Source organism: Triticum aestivum, chromosome 6A (genome assembly GCF_018294505.1).
Source record: "Triticum aestivum cultivar Chinese Spring chromosome 6A, IWGSC CS RefSeq v2.1, whole genome shotgun sequence".
Taxonomy (NCBI): Eukaryota; Viridiplantae; Streptophyta; class Magnoliopsida; order Poales; family Poaceae; genus Triticum; species Triticum aestivum.
Window position 1 is genome coordinate 12,618,962 of NC_057809.1, and position 16,089 is coordinate 12,635,050.

Consider the following 16,089-nt stretch of genomic DNA (forward strand, 5'->3'; position numbering starts at 1 on the left):
CCCGTGTGTCACTGACGTGTGGGCCACCCCCCCTGACATTTTAGTTAGTATTAGTTTAACACTAATTAACCTAGGTTAGTTAGCTGATTAGTCGCTGACCAGTGGGCCCCGGCCCCACAAACAGTTTAGTTAGAATTAACTTAAGACTAATTAACTTGGTTAATTAGTTGTGTCACTGACCAGTGGACCCCACTGGTCAGGTTTGACCTGAATCTGCCCCGTTGACCTGATGACGTCAAGGTGATGTCATGCTGATGCATTAAATGATTTTCTGGATTTAAAATAAATCAGAAAATCCAGAAAATTATATAAACTTCTATAAATCATAGAAAATTAACCATAACTCCAAATTAAATAAATTATATATGAAAAATTATCAGAAAAATTCAAGGAATCCATCTGTACCATTTTCATGCATGTTAGAACAACTTATAGCTGCTGTTTAGCACAAATCAATTAAATGGCATTTGAATAATCACATATGGAGTTTGAATTTGAATCTTGTATTCAAACCAACTTCATTTAATCTGTGGCTAGTTGCATTAGCCCAAAACACATTCATTTTGCCATGTCATGATCATGCATCATATTGTGCATTGCATTGATTATGTTTCCTTCTGTGTTGCCGGTATTTGTCCCCTCTCGATAGACGTGATACCGATGATGCGATCGTTGACACTGATGAAGACTCAATGCTATCTTCAGAAGTGCCAGGCAAGCAAAACCCCCTTGTTCATTCCGATACAATCCCACTCTCTCGCTCCTGCTCTCTTTTACTGCATTAGGACAACACCGATTCAACTGTTACATGCTGCGGTAGTTGAACCCCTTTATCCTCTGCATGACCTGTCATTGCCACAGTAAATAGATGAAACCCACTAGCATGAGTAGGAGTTGTTTGAGCCCTGTTGTGCCTACTCATTCATGTTTGTTTGTCATGCCTGCTACTGCTTAGAGTTGAGTCAGGTCTGATTCATCGGGGATGAATTAGAGGTGTGTGAACATGTCCTACTGTGTGTGAGCTAAGTGTGTGAACACGATTTGGTAAAGGTAGTGGTGAGAGGCCATGTAGGAGTACATGGTGGGTTGTCTCATTGAAGCCGTCCTCAGGAACTGAGTTCTGTGTTTGTGATCCATGATTCAGCTACTACCATACATTGGGCCCTGAAATATGACCCCGCTCGACTTCTTATTCACTCTTGTCCTCTGTCCAGGAGTTGCAAGTAGTTTCTGGTGTTTGTAGTCTACTGGAGGCCGTGGACAGCGCTGACCGTAGGGGTGGGCTGTGATGCGGTAGGTACGTGGCCGGGTGTACCGAATACCCGTTAGGTATCTCGGGAACCCTGTTCACATCGTTCGGGGCCGTATGGGAAACCTCGGTCGGACTCCCTGCGGATGGAACCTGAATAGGCGATAAACCTGGACTAGAGGCTTAAGTGTTTAGGTAGGTCGTGGTCTACACCCACGTCGGCTTTCGCTTGAAGTCTGCCGAGCACATGTCGTGTGCAGACGCTAAGTGGTGGAAACATGTATGAAGAAGTACACCCCTGCAGGGTTAACATCATCTATTCGAATAGCCGTGTCCGCGGTAAAGGACTTCTGGGTTGCTTATATCAGTTCATAGACAAGTGAAAGTGGATACTCTAAAATACGCAAGATAAGCGTGAGTGCTATGGATGGCGTTCTCGTAGGAAGACGGGAGCGGATCCATAGTGGTGTATTGATATGGGGAATATGTGGACTCGTGTGCGCCACCTCAAAAGAGTTACATTGCAGTCGTAGTTCAGGATAGCCACCGAGTCAAAGCTGGCTTGCTGCAGTTAAACCCCACCATCCCCTTTGTTGAAAATGATGCATATGTAGTTAGTTCTGATGTAAGTCTTGCTGGGTACATTTGTACTCACGTTTGCCTATTTTATGTTTTTGCAGAGAGACTTCGGTCTCACTAGTAGTTTCGCGTGGACTTCGACGTTTAGCTTGTTACCTCAGCTACGATCTTGTGCCCCGGCAGGATCTGGTAGATAGTCAGGCTTCTCAGCCCTTTTCAGTTATAGATGTCTGTACCCAGACATGATAGCTTCCGCTTGTGCTTTGATTTGTATGCTCTGATTGTTGGGTCATGAGACCCATGTTTGTAATATCTCGCTCCTCGGAGCCTAATGAATAAATACTTGAGTCGTAGAGTCATGTTGTGATGCCATGTTGTATTTGCACATATCAAGCATATTGTGTGTATGTTATTGAAATGCTTGGTATGTGTGGGATCTGGCTATCTAGTTGTTTATCCTTAGTAGCCTCTCTTACCGGGAAATGTCTCCTAGTGTTTCCACTGAGCCATGGTAGCTTGCTACTGCTCCGAAACACTTAGGCTGGCCGGCATGTGTCCTTCTTCGTTCCTGTGTCTGTCCCTTCGGGGAAATGTCACGCGATGAATATCGGAGTCCTGTTAGCCCGCTACAGCCCGGTTCACCGGAGTCCTGCTAGCCCAGTGCTACAGCCTGGATTCACTCCCTGATGACCGACACGTTCGATGTTGGGTCATGGATGCCTGTCCCTGTAAGTTTGGGCCACTTTGGGTTTACGACTAGCCATGTCAGCCCGGGCTCCTTATCATATGGATGCTAGCGACACTATCATATACGTGTGCCAAAAGACGCAAACGGTCCCGGGCAAAGGTAAGGCGACACCCGTGGGAATACCGTGCGTGAGGCCGCAAAGTGATATGAGGTGTTACATGCTAGATCGATGTGGCATTGAGTCGGGGTCCTGACAACTTTTCACTCGGAAGACAATCTTTCACTCGGATGACTATATTTCCACTCGGATGACTATATTTCCACTCGGAAGGCACTATCTTATTCACTCGGATGACTATATTTCCACTCGGAAGGCACTATCTTATTCAATCGGCAAGTTTTCGTCCCGATGGTAATCTTTTCACTCGGAATATTTTCACCTGGACGACAATTTCACTCGGATGATCATATTTCCACTCGGATGACTATATTTTCACTTGGATAATAATAAGTTCATCCGGTCAGCAAACTTTCACTCGACCGTAAACTTTCACTCGACCGTAAACTTTTCACTCGGATTTCCGATTGAAAACATAGCCCGATCTTGATTTGTCTCTCCAGGCCTCATATGATCTCGGATTGAGACGAATTATATATGAAAATCGATCAGCTCGATGAGACGAAACTTTTCCATGTTGAAGGTTTTTTGATTCAAGGCCGTATTGATGGCCGAATTACTCGCGCAACCTATCAAACAAGTGTCTAGCACCTCGCGCCATATTTCCGTTGAGGTTCAGTCTGCAGTATATTGCCTCTAACTTTTGCATATGAACTCAGATTGAGATGATTTATATATCAAAATCGATTGCCTCGACGAGACGAAGACAATTCCTTAAGAGTGATCCTTCATCCGAGGTCATCTTGAAAACGTGATTGGCCAAAAACCACTCGGAACATTGAACTATGCCACTTGGAGTATAGTTTCGGTCCGTAAGATAAAGTCGAATGAATATAACCGAAACATCAAAGTGGTTTCACTCGGTGACGTGAATATTTTTATGCTGAAAACTCATTCACTCGAGACCATCTTCGTTGCAATCTGTATCTTGCCAAAATCAGGTGTCAACACATGCCCCCCTGTTTTTCGGCAAAGCTTGCATGCCGAAAAATAATATGCATAGTGTTTGTTCCAAGGACGATATCAACACTCCATCGACCATTTATTTTCCTCAGGGCGATAGTTACGTATCGGCCATGTTTGTGCTAAGGGCGATAATCGTATATCGGCCATTGCCCACTTAGGCTTCCTGCCACACACTCGGGTGGTACTTCTTCATATATTTGCCATTGAGAGCTCGAGGTAACAATGCCCCTTGTATTGATTCCACCAAATATGAATTTCCGGGAACAACTCTTGTAATTTTAAAAGGACCTTCCCAACTCGGAGACCACTTCCCGAATTTTCTATCTCTTGAACCAATCGGCAGAATCACTTTCCAAATGAGATCACCAACATGAAAATTCTTCAACTTAACTTTCTTATTGTAAGCCCTTGCCACCCTCAACTTATCTCTCTCTATGGCGTTCAAAGCAGCCAAACGTTATCAGCAGCCTCATCAATGTTGTCCATCATCAAGTTATAGAAGTCTATTGCCGATAAATCATTTTGTTTGGCTATTCTCAAAGCATTCAAATTTACTTCCACCGGTAAAACAGCCTCCTGACCATATACTAGCTCATATGGAGTCACTTTCGTAGCACCATGCCTTGAGATTCTATGTGCCCATAATGCCTCAGACAACAAGTCATGCCATCTCCTTGGATTATCCTCAATCTTCTTCTTGATAAGCTTGATTAAAATTTTATTGCTAGACTCAGCTTGTCCATTAGCTTGAGCATAATATGGAGAGGAATTGAGCAACTTTATGTTATAAGATTCGGCAAACTCTCTGACTTGGTGTGACATGAAAGATGAACCTTGATCTATAGTTAACGTTTGAGGAATACCGAATCTATGAATAATGTGCTCGGTTATGAATTGAATTACCTCCGTATGTGTCATGCTCTTGAGAGGTACTGCTTCAGACCATTTAGTGAAATAATCAGTTGCCACCAATACGAACCGATGCCCTTTTGAGGAAGATGGATGGATTTGTCCAATGAAATCTAAACCCCAACCTCTGAAAGGCCACGGTTTGATAATAGGATGTAGCATAGCAGCAGGAGCCAATTGAATATCACCAAACTTTTGACAAGCTTCACACCCCCTATAATATCTGAAGCAATCATTAATCATAGTCGGCCAATAAAACCCAACACGTCGCAATAACCATTTCATCTTGGGAGCCGACTGGTGAGTGCCACAAATACCTTCATGTACTTCTCCCATAGCAACTCTTGCCTGGTCCTCGTCCAAACACTTTAGAAGAACATCATCGACGGTTCGGCGATAAAGACCATCATCTCTCATTGTATACTTGAAAGCCATACGCCGAACAGCCCTGTCCACCCTTTCACTCGGATTGCACAAGTAATCAACAATGGGCTTCCTCCAGTCGGGATTGTTACCTGCACTAGACTTTTTGTTAATGGCCGAATCAGTGGGTTCAGGTTCGGCCTCTCCCATATTGGCAAGACAAGATATCGGTCTTTGAGAGATATGAAACATGCCATGACCAACATGATATCCGGATGCTTGTTGTGCCAATTCATTTGCTTTCCAATTGTCATGTCTAGATATATGAGCAATGCTAAAGCAATCCAAAGTAAAAATTATATCTAGACATCTATCAAGATAAACATTAAGTGATTCGTCCAAACACTGAAAGACTTTGGATATTTGCTGCACCACTAGTAACAAATCACCATAAGCCTCAATACGTGTAGCACCTATAGCAAGTAACATCTCTAGGCCGAATAACAATGCTTCATTTTCGGCTTGATTGTTTGTGCAAAAATATTCTAAGCGGCATGAGGCTTCAAAAACAGCACCATGAGGAGATATATAAACAATACCAACACCTTGGCCATTGCTACAAACTGAACCATCAAAGTATAATCTCCATGGTACTAATGAAACAAGGTTCATATCAACATCATGCTTGTTATTAATCCGATGTTCAACAATGAAATTAGCAACAATTTGGCCTTTCATGGATTTTAGAGATTCATAAGCCAAATCATATTCAATCAAAGCATAAGCCCACTTGCCAATTCTACCACTAAGAATTGGCCTATGCAACATGTATTTAATGACATCGGTTTGACAATCTACTACACAAACACTCGACACTAAATAATGTCTCAATTTTGTGCAAGCATAATATAAGCATAGACATAATTTCTCAATAAATGTATACCTTGTCTCTGCGCCCAATAAACGGCGGCTCAAATAAGTGATGGCATACTCTTTTCCTTCGGTCTCTTGAGTTAGAACAGCACCAATAACTCCTTCCTCTGCTGCAATGTAAAGTCTGAAGGGTTTCCTATGCTTGGGTGCTTTCATCACCGGAGGAGTGCATAAATAATTCTTGATCATATCAAATGCTTCTTGTTGTTTTGCCCCCCCAAGTGAAATCAGCATCATTCTTTAACCGAAGGATAGGAGTAAATTCATCAACTTTCCCTGATAGATTAGCTATGAACCTTCTCAAATAATTGACCTTGCCAAGGAACTTTTTCATATCTCTCTTGCATGTTGGAGCCTCCACCTTCTGTATAGCCTCTATCTTTTTGGGATTAATCTCTATACCATCTTCATGAATAATGAAACCCAAAAACTTGCCAGCTGACACGCTGAAAGCACACTTCAGAGGATTCATTTTCAGTCCATACTTTTTCATTCTTTCAAAAGCTAAACGCAAATCGGCCAAGTGAGATTCAAAAGCATTCGATTTGACAACAATATCATCAATATAAACTTCAAGTATGACACCGAGTAAATCATGAAAAATTAAATTCATAGCCCTTTGATACGTGGCTCCCGCATTTTTTAATCCGAATGTCATCACTGTCCACTCGAATAAACCAAGGAAACCAGGACATCGGAAAGCCGTTTTGTACATGTCCTCTTCGGCCATAAAAATTTGATTGTATCCGGCATTACCATCTAGAAAGCTAATAACCTTATGTCCAGAAGCATCATTAATAAGCATATCGGCTATTGGCATATGATACTCATCTTTGGGTGTAGCCCTATTCAAATCTTTGAAATCAATGCACACCCTCAACTTGCCAGATCCTTTCTTCTCTACCGGGACAATGTTAGAAATCCACTCGGCATACCTGCAAGGTCGAATGAAATTAGCTTCAAGCAGTCGACCGATCTCTTCCTTGATCCGGTCATATGTTTTCGGATTAAATTTTCTGGCCGACTGTTTATAAGGTCTAAAACCGGCCCTTATAGGCAACCGATGATCCACTAGCTCTCGGCTTAACCCTGGCATCTCATGATATTCCCATGCAAAGCAACAAACATATTCTTTCAGTAGCTCGATTAACTTAGCCTTACAATCGGCTTTCAAATTTTTGTTTATAAATGTCGGTCGAGTGACTGAACCATCTCCAATATCTACCTCTTCTAACGGATCGGCTAATGTAAAACCTTGTCCAAGTTTGTCCATATCATCCAACTCCTCTATAGACTCATACATATCGTTCTCATTGGAACGATACTTTACAAGACGTTTTTGTAACCACTCGGAATTAGGATCCATTTAAACATATCATACCTTGGAGCCGATTGCATTCACTCGGCTTTAAAGAGACGGGCACAAAACCATTCTTGGTCGCGCTGAGAAAATCAAATTCTGATAAGTCACGTCCCGTCAAGCAAGTAGCGTTGGGATGTTGCCAATCCACCGATGCATCGGCCAAAGCAACACAGGCCGAGTTATCCGCGTGAATAACTTCCACTTCATCATCAACCCACTGAATCAAAAACTGGTGCATAGTGGATGGCACGCACTGGTTTGCATGAACCCAATCACGGCCTAGTATGACGTTGTAGTTACCTTGCACCTCAGCGACAAAGAATGCAGTAGCCAAAGTTTTGCTTCCGATTGTAAGCTCCACATACATTACACCTTTGGCTTCAGTTTTCTCTTTGCCTTCAAACCCGTTGAGCACCATATTGGTCTTGATCAATTCTTCATCAGGCAAACCCAATTTCTTGAAGACCGAATAGGGCATAAGATTTACCACAGCACCACCATCAACAAGCATCCGAGTGAGCGGCGACCCATTGATATGACCTCTGAGATATAATGGTTTCAGATGTGTTACTGGTTCTTTTGGTTTCTCGAATATTGCGTTTTTAGGGCCAAAATCCAGCTGAGCCACCTCCCCTTCTTCGTCTACAGCACGAAACTCAGCAGGTAAGTAATACACCATGTTGATATCCATACCTTCATGAACCGGCGTAGACTCATAGTCCAACATATCAGCCCCCTCCTCGGGTGCATCCACAGATTCTGAAATTTGTTCGAGTGAAGGAGAAGTAAGAAGTGTCGCAGACGATGTCATATCTGTTGCATGGCCCTCCTCTGGTGATGTAGGTATTGCTGTGATAGATGTAGAAGTTGCTGTATCTTGTATTTGTTTAGGCCTCCATACTTGTTTTGGTGGAACCATGGGTCGAGTGTCATCGAACAACTTATCCCTTTGTTTCTCGGCCTCCTGTTCTGCCATCTCTTGACTCTGTAACCTCTGCAGTTTCCTCTTTTGTGTCTTTGTTAGCCCTGGAGGACACCACTTTGGCTGAGTGTATTTAGGATCTCTCTTCTTTACCTGGCTGGTGCTTGCCTCATGGTCATTAGCCGAGTGCTTTGGCGCGATAGCAAGTATCGGCTCAGTCGGATTGCTATGCACAATCGGCTGATGTATGGCGAATGTTTTGGTGCCCAAGATAAGTGAGTCGACATCCATTTTCTCCTTGCCTTTTCCCGACTCAACTGCTGCAACACTTGGTGATTTAACACGCCATTCTTTTCGACTATCCAGATGCATGAAATTTCCACTTGGGCGCACCTTTTTACTCTGATGGGATCCACTCGGATGGATATCACTCGGATGGAATTCAGTCGGATGGAATCTACTCGGCCACATTTTTTCACTCGGATAGCTTCCACCTGGGTGCATTCTTACACTTGGATAATTTCCATCCGGTCGCATGTTTTGACCAGCCGACCGATAGTTACCGATGTTCAGTCGGCCTCTATATGAATAGTCAAGTCGATCCCAAACAGATTGTGTATGCTCTTCTGGAAACGGCACCCTTGGTCCACTCGGTTTCATATACTGACTGAACATATCAGCTGATGGTGACCTTGGTCGCTTCAGATGAGTCGGCCGATTAAAGCTAGAACCGGCCGACTGGTTGGTGTACTTGGACATCAACATATCAAAAGTTGGCTTGATCCGCTTGCGCTGTACTTTAACTTCATTCCTTTTCCACTTGCCAATTTCTGGACTCTTGGGTTTGACAAATCTCACACGAGCATTTTCTTGCACTTGCAGTTGCCCCCCGAGTGTAGGATTCTTGATGGTGATTTTGATCACTTCCTTGCCATCGGGTTGCTTATCAAGCACAACCTGTCTCCCCAAGACCTTGTTGTCCTCCTTGTCTTTCCTGGGCTCACCAACAATGACATTAGCTTTATTAGCAGATTCGGCTATCTCCGGCCGAATGAGTAGCTTCTTCCCCTCCAAATCCATGGTATTCATTGGAAAAGGTTGTTTGTCAACTTGCATCTCAGAAAAGTTCAATCGTCCGTCATTAATGGCCGATTGTATCTGTCGTCGAAAAACATTGCAATCATTAGTAGCATGAGAAAAAGAATTATGATACTTGCAATAAGCGCGCCGTTTCAGCTCTTCAAACGGCGGCAAAGTATGAGATACTCTAATAATTTTAGCCTGCAGCAAAGCATCAAATATTCTATCACACTTAGCAATGTTAAAAGTAAATTTCATTTCTTCATCACGATTCTTATGAATCGGTTTCAGATCATTGCAAGTAAAGGGTTTGGCCTTAGATGGCCAAACAAACTCAATAGCAAAAACATCACCCTCATCGTCCGAGTGATCACTATCATATTCCACCATATTCATCTTTGGACGATCGGCTTTGTATCTATGCACTTCTTTGAGGTCTTTGCTTCGGCTTTCCTGAGCCAAAGCCCTTTGTAAGACTTGGTTGATATTTAAGAACTCATAGCCTTCTAGCTTTTCTCTAATGGGAGTTCTCAAACCACTCAGCACTAGGTCTGCCAAGTCCCTCTCAGTTATCACCAAACTAAAACACCGGTTTTTTGTTTCTCTGAATCTCTTGACGTAATCGGAGACCGATTCATCATGCTTCTGTTTAACCGATGTTAGATGTGACAACTTGAGTTCATTGTCGCCGCTATAAAAGTGATCATGAAATTTCTGCTCTAGCTGCGACCAAACTCGAATGGAACCATGTGGTAAAGAAGAAAACCATGAAAATGCAGTACCAGTTAAAGATAAAGGAAACAAATGCACTTTCAACTCATTTAATGAGCCTGCTTCACCCAATTATGCTAAATATTGACTAACATGCTCCCATGTGGTTTTTGTGCCCTCTCCATTGAACTTAACAAAATCTGGAATCTTATACCCCGGAGGGCACTGGATGGCATCAAAGTACTCGGGGTACGGCTTTTGGTAAATCCGATTCCGAGGTAACTCAACTCCAAAATTCTCCCGAAGCATCTTAGCCATCTCCTCTCTAAGATTAGCTAGACCATCATCCATAGTGGACGATGAAGCTTGTGGCAGTGGCATAGGAAGAGTAGGGTTACTAGCCGTAGGTAAGAATTGTGGCATGTATGTCGACCCATAATTTGGTAATGGTCGAGTGGTTGTAGCTGTAGGTAGGGTTTGGTTCGGCGTTGCCACCGAACCTGGCATGTTCATGATAGGATTAATGGGTGTAGCCACAATCTGATTTGTTTGGATAGGATAATAAGTCATCGGCACGGGAGGCGCCGATGCAATAGGTAAAGTCAGATTAGGGTTTTGCACACTAGCAGCTACACCATTATTACCACTAGACGATTGAGATATATTCTTCTGAGCATTAGTATTTTCTATAAAAGTTTGATAGACTAGATTGTTACCATCAGCAATACGACTTTCAATCTCAGCCCATTGCTCAGGAGAAAAGGCAGTACTTACAGAAGGCTTAACCTGTTCAATTTGAAGAGGAGGGAACTTGATTTCTTCAATCGGAGTGATGTTGCCTTGGCGATCTTTCTTGAATTTTGCAAGGAACTCCTGCAGGTCCTTCTCCTCGCGCGCCTTCTTGTACTCCTCATAGACTTGGCAATGATCGGCCGATATCTCATCAAGACTAGGCTTAATGATGTTATCGGTGTCTACCTCAGATGGCTTGGGAAGATCGGACATGGTGGATGATGACGATTGATCTTCGATCCCCAGCGGAGTCGCCAAAAAGTGTGTTGACATACGAACACGTCACGTGTACCCTCGATGCCGGGGGTGATGCACCGCAGCTCACGTCGAAGGAAACCCGACCGACAGCGCGATACGCAAGACAGTCGACGGGCGCTTTTGCAGACCCGAAAACCCCACACCCCCGGGAGGGACCCCGTCAGGGAGTGCGGCGGCTATGGGCTGCCCTAGGTCGATTCGCTCGCCCCTAGAGCCTCGGAATTCGCAGCTCGCAAACACGAAGAACAACGAAGAACGAGATAGAAAAATGGTGGAGAGATAAAACGTATATGAAAAAGTAGTATATTGATTTGTTTGATTGTGTGTTGTTCAATCGGCCGTCACCCCCAACATATATAAGAGGCGGCTGGACTTCTCGTACAAGTAAAGGATTCATCTAGGCTTTCCTTACAAGAAAAATTACATCAATTCACATCCTAGAGTCCTAATTCTATTCCAACTCGGATTCAGTCTGAATCTGGCCCAAACTCTGTCTTCCTTCTTGCGCGGGCCGCCGAGCTTGCATATGATCTCCGATCGAGACGGCCCAAATATCAAACTTGTGCGCTTCGACAATACGAACAACTCTCATGTTGATCATTTTTTTCAATAAGGCCATCTTGAATACTTTTTGAGGTCATCTTTATCTTCCAGTCGGACTCGGTTTTGCAGTAGACTAGATTATCTGAGTCTCGTAGTGAATTTGTAGACTGGATTATCTCTGATGATGATGACTCCAAAATCAAAATTTACCGTCTTGATGATACGCACAACTTCTGTATTGAACACTTCTTCATCCAAGGTCATTTTGATAAAGTTTCGAGCACATGTTCAATTTCACTCGGACTTGAGCTCATCCACTCGGATATTATATAGTTTCACTCGGATCGTCCGATTGGACTTTTCACTCGGAAGACAATCTTTCACTCGGATGACTATATTTCCACTCGGATGACTATATTTCCACTCGGAAGGCACTATCTTATTTACTCGGATGACTATATTTCCACTTGGAAGGCACTATCTTATTCAATCGGCAAGTTTTCGTCCCGATGGTAATCTTTTCACTCAGAATATTTTCACCTGGACGACAATTTCACTCGGATGATCATATTTCCACTCGGATGACTATATTTTCACTTGGATAATAATAAGTTCATCCGGTCAGCAAATTTTCACTCGACCGTAAACTTTCACTCGACCGTAAACTTTTCACTCGGATTTCCGACTGAAAGCATAGCCCGATCTTGATTTGTCTCTCCAGGCCTCATATGATCTCGGATTGAGACAAATTATATATGAAAACCGATCGGCTCGACGAGACGAAACTTTTCCATGTTGAAGGTTTTTCGATTAAAGGCCGTATTGATGGCCGAATTACTCGCGCAACCTATCAGACAAGTGTCTGGCACCTCGCGTCATATTTCCGTTGAGGTTCAGTCTGCAGTATATTGCCTCTAACTTTTGCATATGAACTCGGATTGAGATTATTTATATATCAAAATCGATTGCCTCGATGAGACAAAGACAATTCCTTAAGAGTGATCCTTCATCTGAGGTCATCTTGAAAACGTGATTGGCCAAAAACCACTCGGAATATTGAACTATGCCACTCGGAGTATAGTTTCGGTCCGTAAGATAAAGTCGAATGAATATAACCGAAACATCAAAGTGGTTCCACTCGGTGACGCGAATATTTTTATGCTGAAAACTCATTCACTCGAGACCATCTTCGTTGCAATCTGTATCTTGCCAAAATCAGTGTCAACAACCTGCTAACATACTACTAGATGAAAATCTCCGGCCAAAGATATCGGATTTTGGGATAGCAAGATTGCTTGCTGCTGATGAGACACAACATACCAGATATGTCATTGGTTGCATAGGTTACATGGACCCTTTGTTTTGTCAGAGTGGGAGACTAACACCAAAGAATGATGTATACAGTTTTGGAGTCGTTTTGCTGGAAATCATCACCCGAAAGAAAGCTGTGGATGGGAACATCATCCTTGCTCAAACTTCTGCTGAAGCCCTGAGAAAAGGGAAAAAGATGAGACAACTGTTTGATGTGGAAATTGCGAATGACAAAAAGAACATGAAATTTCTTGAAGATGTTGCAAAACTAGCAGCTGAGTGCTTAAAAATGGAGGGCAAAATGCGTCCTGAAATGGTTGAAGTAGCGGATAGACTTAGAACAATTAGAAAAGCTTACCACCAGCGCAAGGGCAGAAGTTCTGCAGGTAATAATGAATTTGTATGGCCCTTTCCAATTGGGATGTCAATTTTAATAGTTCCTCTCTCGTTCAATTAATGTCGAGTCTGCCTCACTAGTTGTTTTCCTATATATATTACATTTGAACTCAGTTATAATGGTTAACTCAATAATTTGTGAATCGATAAAAATACACCATTTTTATTTCAAAATATTAGTATATAAATATCAATAATTTTCCTTGTATGCTATCAACATGCTTTGTGTTTCTCATTCCTGGTGTCTTATTGGTGGTTCAGTGTACCAGGTCAACTACGTAGAGACCAATTTCATTTGTTATCACATTAGAAACTTGTTGATAAATATTGTTGTGCCAAATAGTAGAACTAAATAATCGACTGTTTCTTGAAGAGCTTCTCATTTTTAAATCTTCATTTCAATTTTCTCCTAATGCAGGTAGCAACTCTGGTCTTTCTATAAGTGGAAAGACAGAGGATGTGGCTTCCCCGATCACTATTACCACTGCCACTGTCAACAACACTGACGGAATTCCACCATCAGTGGTACCAACCATTTTCATGGCTGAACTGAAGGAAATAACTAGGAACTTTAGCAATGATGCTCTAATAGGAGAGGGCTCAAACAATAAAGTTTTTTTCGGAGTGCTGAAAGATGGACATAAATCTGCGATCAAGAAGCCTAGGCGGCCTAGTACAAAAAATATTTTGGAGGTCATGGCTGCGTCCCCTGACTTTTTGCGGGTTCCGATGGTCTCAAGATTCAAACATGAAAATGTTATCTAGCTTCTTGGATACTGTGTTGAAGGAGACAACCACATTCTTGCTTGTGAGTATGCATCCAGGGGATCGTTGTACGATATTCTTCATGGTGAGTTGTTACTTCCAAATTTTTATGTGCTCTCTGGTATTTAGCGAGAGCACATAAATATTACACGCAATCCAAGCAAGGCCAAATAGGAGAGGGGCACTTTGTTGTGTGAATATTCATGTTTGTGCCAGATCAATCTTAATCTGGGGCGTTTATGAGCCAAAAGATATATATATATATTATCAAACGATAACAAGTATCATCAAATTGATCAACTGGTATGAATATTGGATTAAAAAAAATTATCTCGCAAAAAAGCTGATATTCTTGTGGCTTATGATCACAGGTAAGAAGAATGTCAGGGGAGCCGAACCAGGACCGGTTCTATCCTGGGCGCAGCGTGTGAAGATTTCCATGGGTGCTGCAACTGGGCTAGAATTCCTCCACGAGAAGACACAGCCTTGCGCTGTCCACAATGGCATCAAATCCAGCAACATATTTCTCTTTGACAGCGACGTTGCGAAAATTGGTTGGCCTGATGTTTCCAGACGGCAGCCCCCTATAGACAATATCTTTTTGGATCGTATTAACTTTACTACCTGTTACGGTTATGATGCGCCTGAGTATGCAACAAAATGTTTCACTGCTGTCAGATTCTTCCACCGGTTTTGAAAATCAGTACTCTCCTACTTATCTAGTCTTTTGTCCTGTCAGGTATGTAATGAAGGAACAACTTTCTACAATGAGTGATGTCTACAGCTTTGGGGTCGTGCTGCTGGAACTTCTAACCGGTCGAAAGGCAATTGATCATACACTACCGTGTGGCCAACAATCCCTCGTGATGTGGGTACGTATGCATTGGATGCGCTGATATAATTTGTTCAGAAGATGCGATAGCGAAACTCTAATGACATCAACATGCAGGCTACACCAAGACTTTCTGAATGCAAGGTGCAAGAATGCGTGGATCCGAGGATGGGAGGAGATTACCCTCCTAAGGCTGTCGCTAAGGTATGTTCTTGAACCCTTTTTTTTTCTTTTACCCAAAACAGTAGGGGAAGGCCCTACGCTTAAATTTTTATATGTAAAAAAGGCGCAATTGCGTGAGATCATGTTTCTTAAAATTAATTTGAGGCACACCGTCGATCATCCGAGAATCAAACAATCACACGAGCACGACATCAATATTTTTTTATTAGGTTCATCCATATGGCTACATCCCCAGGGCCTGACTACGTGCGTTCCTCCTCATGACGCTGTTACAATACCGCACACCAGCCACCCGGGTGCCGACACACGTTGCCGGCTCCCCTGCGTGCCTGTGCTATTATATTGGCATAGGTTACATCGTGTGTCTACCCCCTTATATATAAGAGGCCTAGGATACAAGTGTCCTATTAAGACACAACTCTATATCCTATCCCCAGAGTCCAACTGTAATCTAACTTGTAAAATAATATTCGATACAATTCTAAAGAACTCCATCTTGGCGAATATCCTTGACCACCTTGAATTCGCTCATGTGTCGAACCAGGGACGGATTCAAGGGGGGGCGAGACCCCCCCTGACGATCGTGTCGCCCCTTAATATCGATCGGTTGTTCGCTAGTTTTTCTCGCTATATAACTGCAAGTGGCTTGCTTCGCCCCCCCTATTCCTTTCTTAACCAGGGCCCGTGTACTATTCTCTCTTTCTTTTTTTTCAAAAAGGGCCCGTGTACTGTTTACAACAAAAATTGCACGTAAAAGGCCCAAATCCCAGGAAAAGTAAAAAAGGGAAATAGCCCACCATGGAAGCAAAGGGGCCAGGCTAGAAGCAGTACGCACAGTTTGCAGTTTAGATCTCCCCTCTAATCGCTTCGTTTCCAACCCGCTCCTGCGATCGAGCCTGCCGCCGGCCGCCCGCTAGATCGTCTGTCAGCCGCCTGCTTCAAGAAAGGAAGGGGATATGCAAGCGCGCCCCCCTCCTCCTCCTTCTCAATTCTGGATTAGGAAGGACAAATTCTGGAGTGGATGTTTCACTGCTAATGATTGTTATCCTGCTGGTGCTACTGCCAAAC

The 16,089-nt window shown here is 43.0% G+C and overlaps 1 pseudogene; it reads left to right on the forward strand.

The window, feature by feature from the left end:
* LOC123129295 (probable serine/threonine-protein kinase DDB_G0271682) overlaps positions 1-16,089 on the forward strand; it is a 40,563-nt pseudogene that overhangs the window by 11,795 nt on the left and 12,679 nt on the right.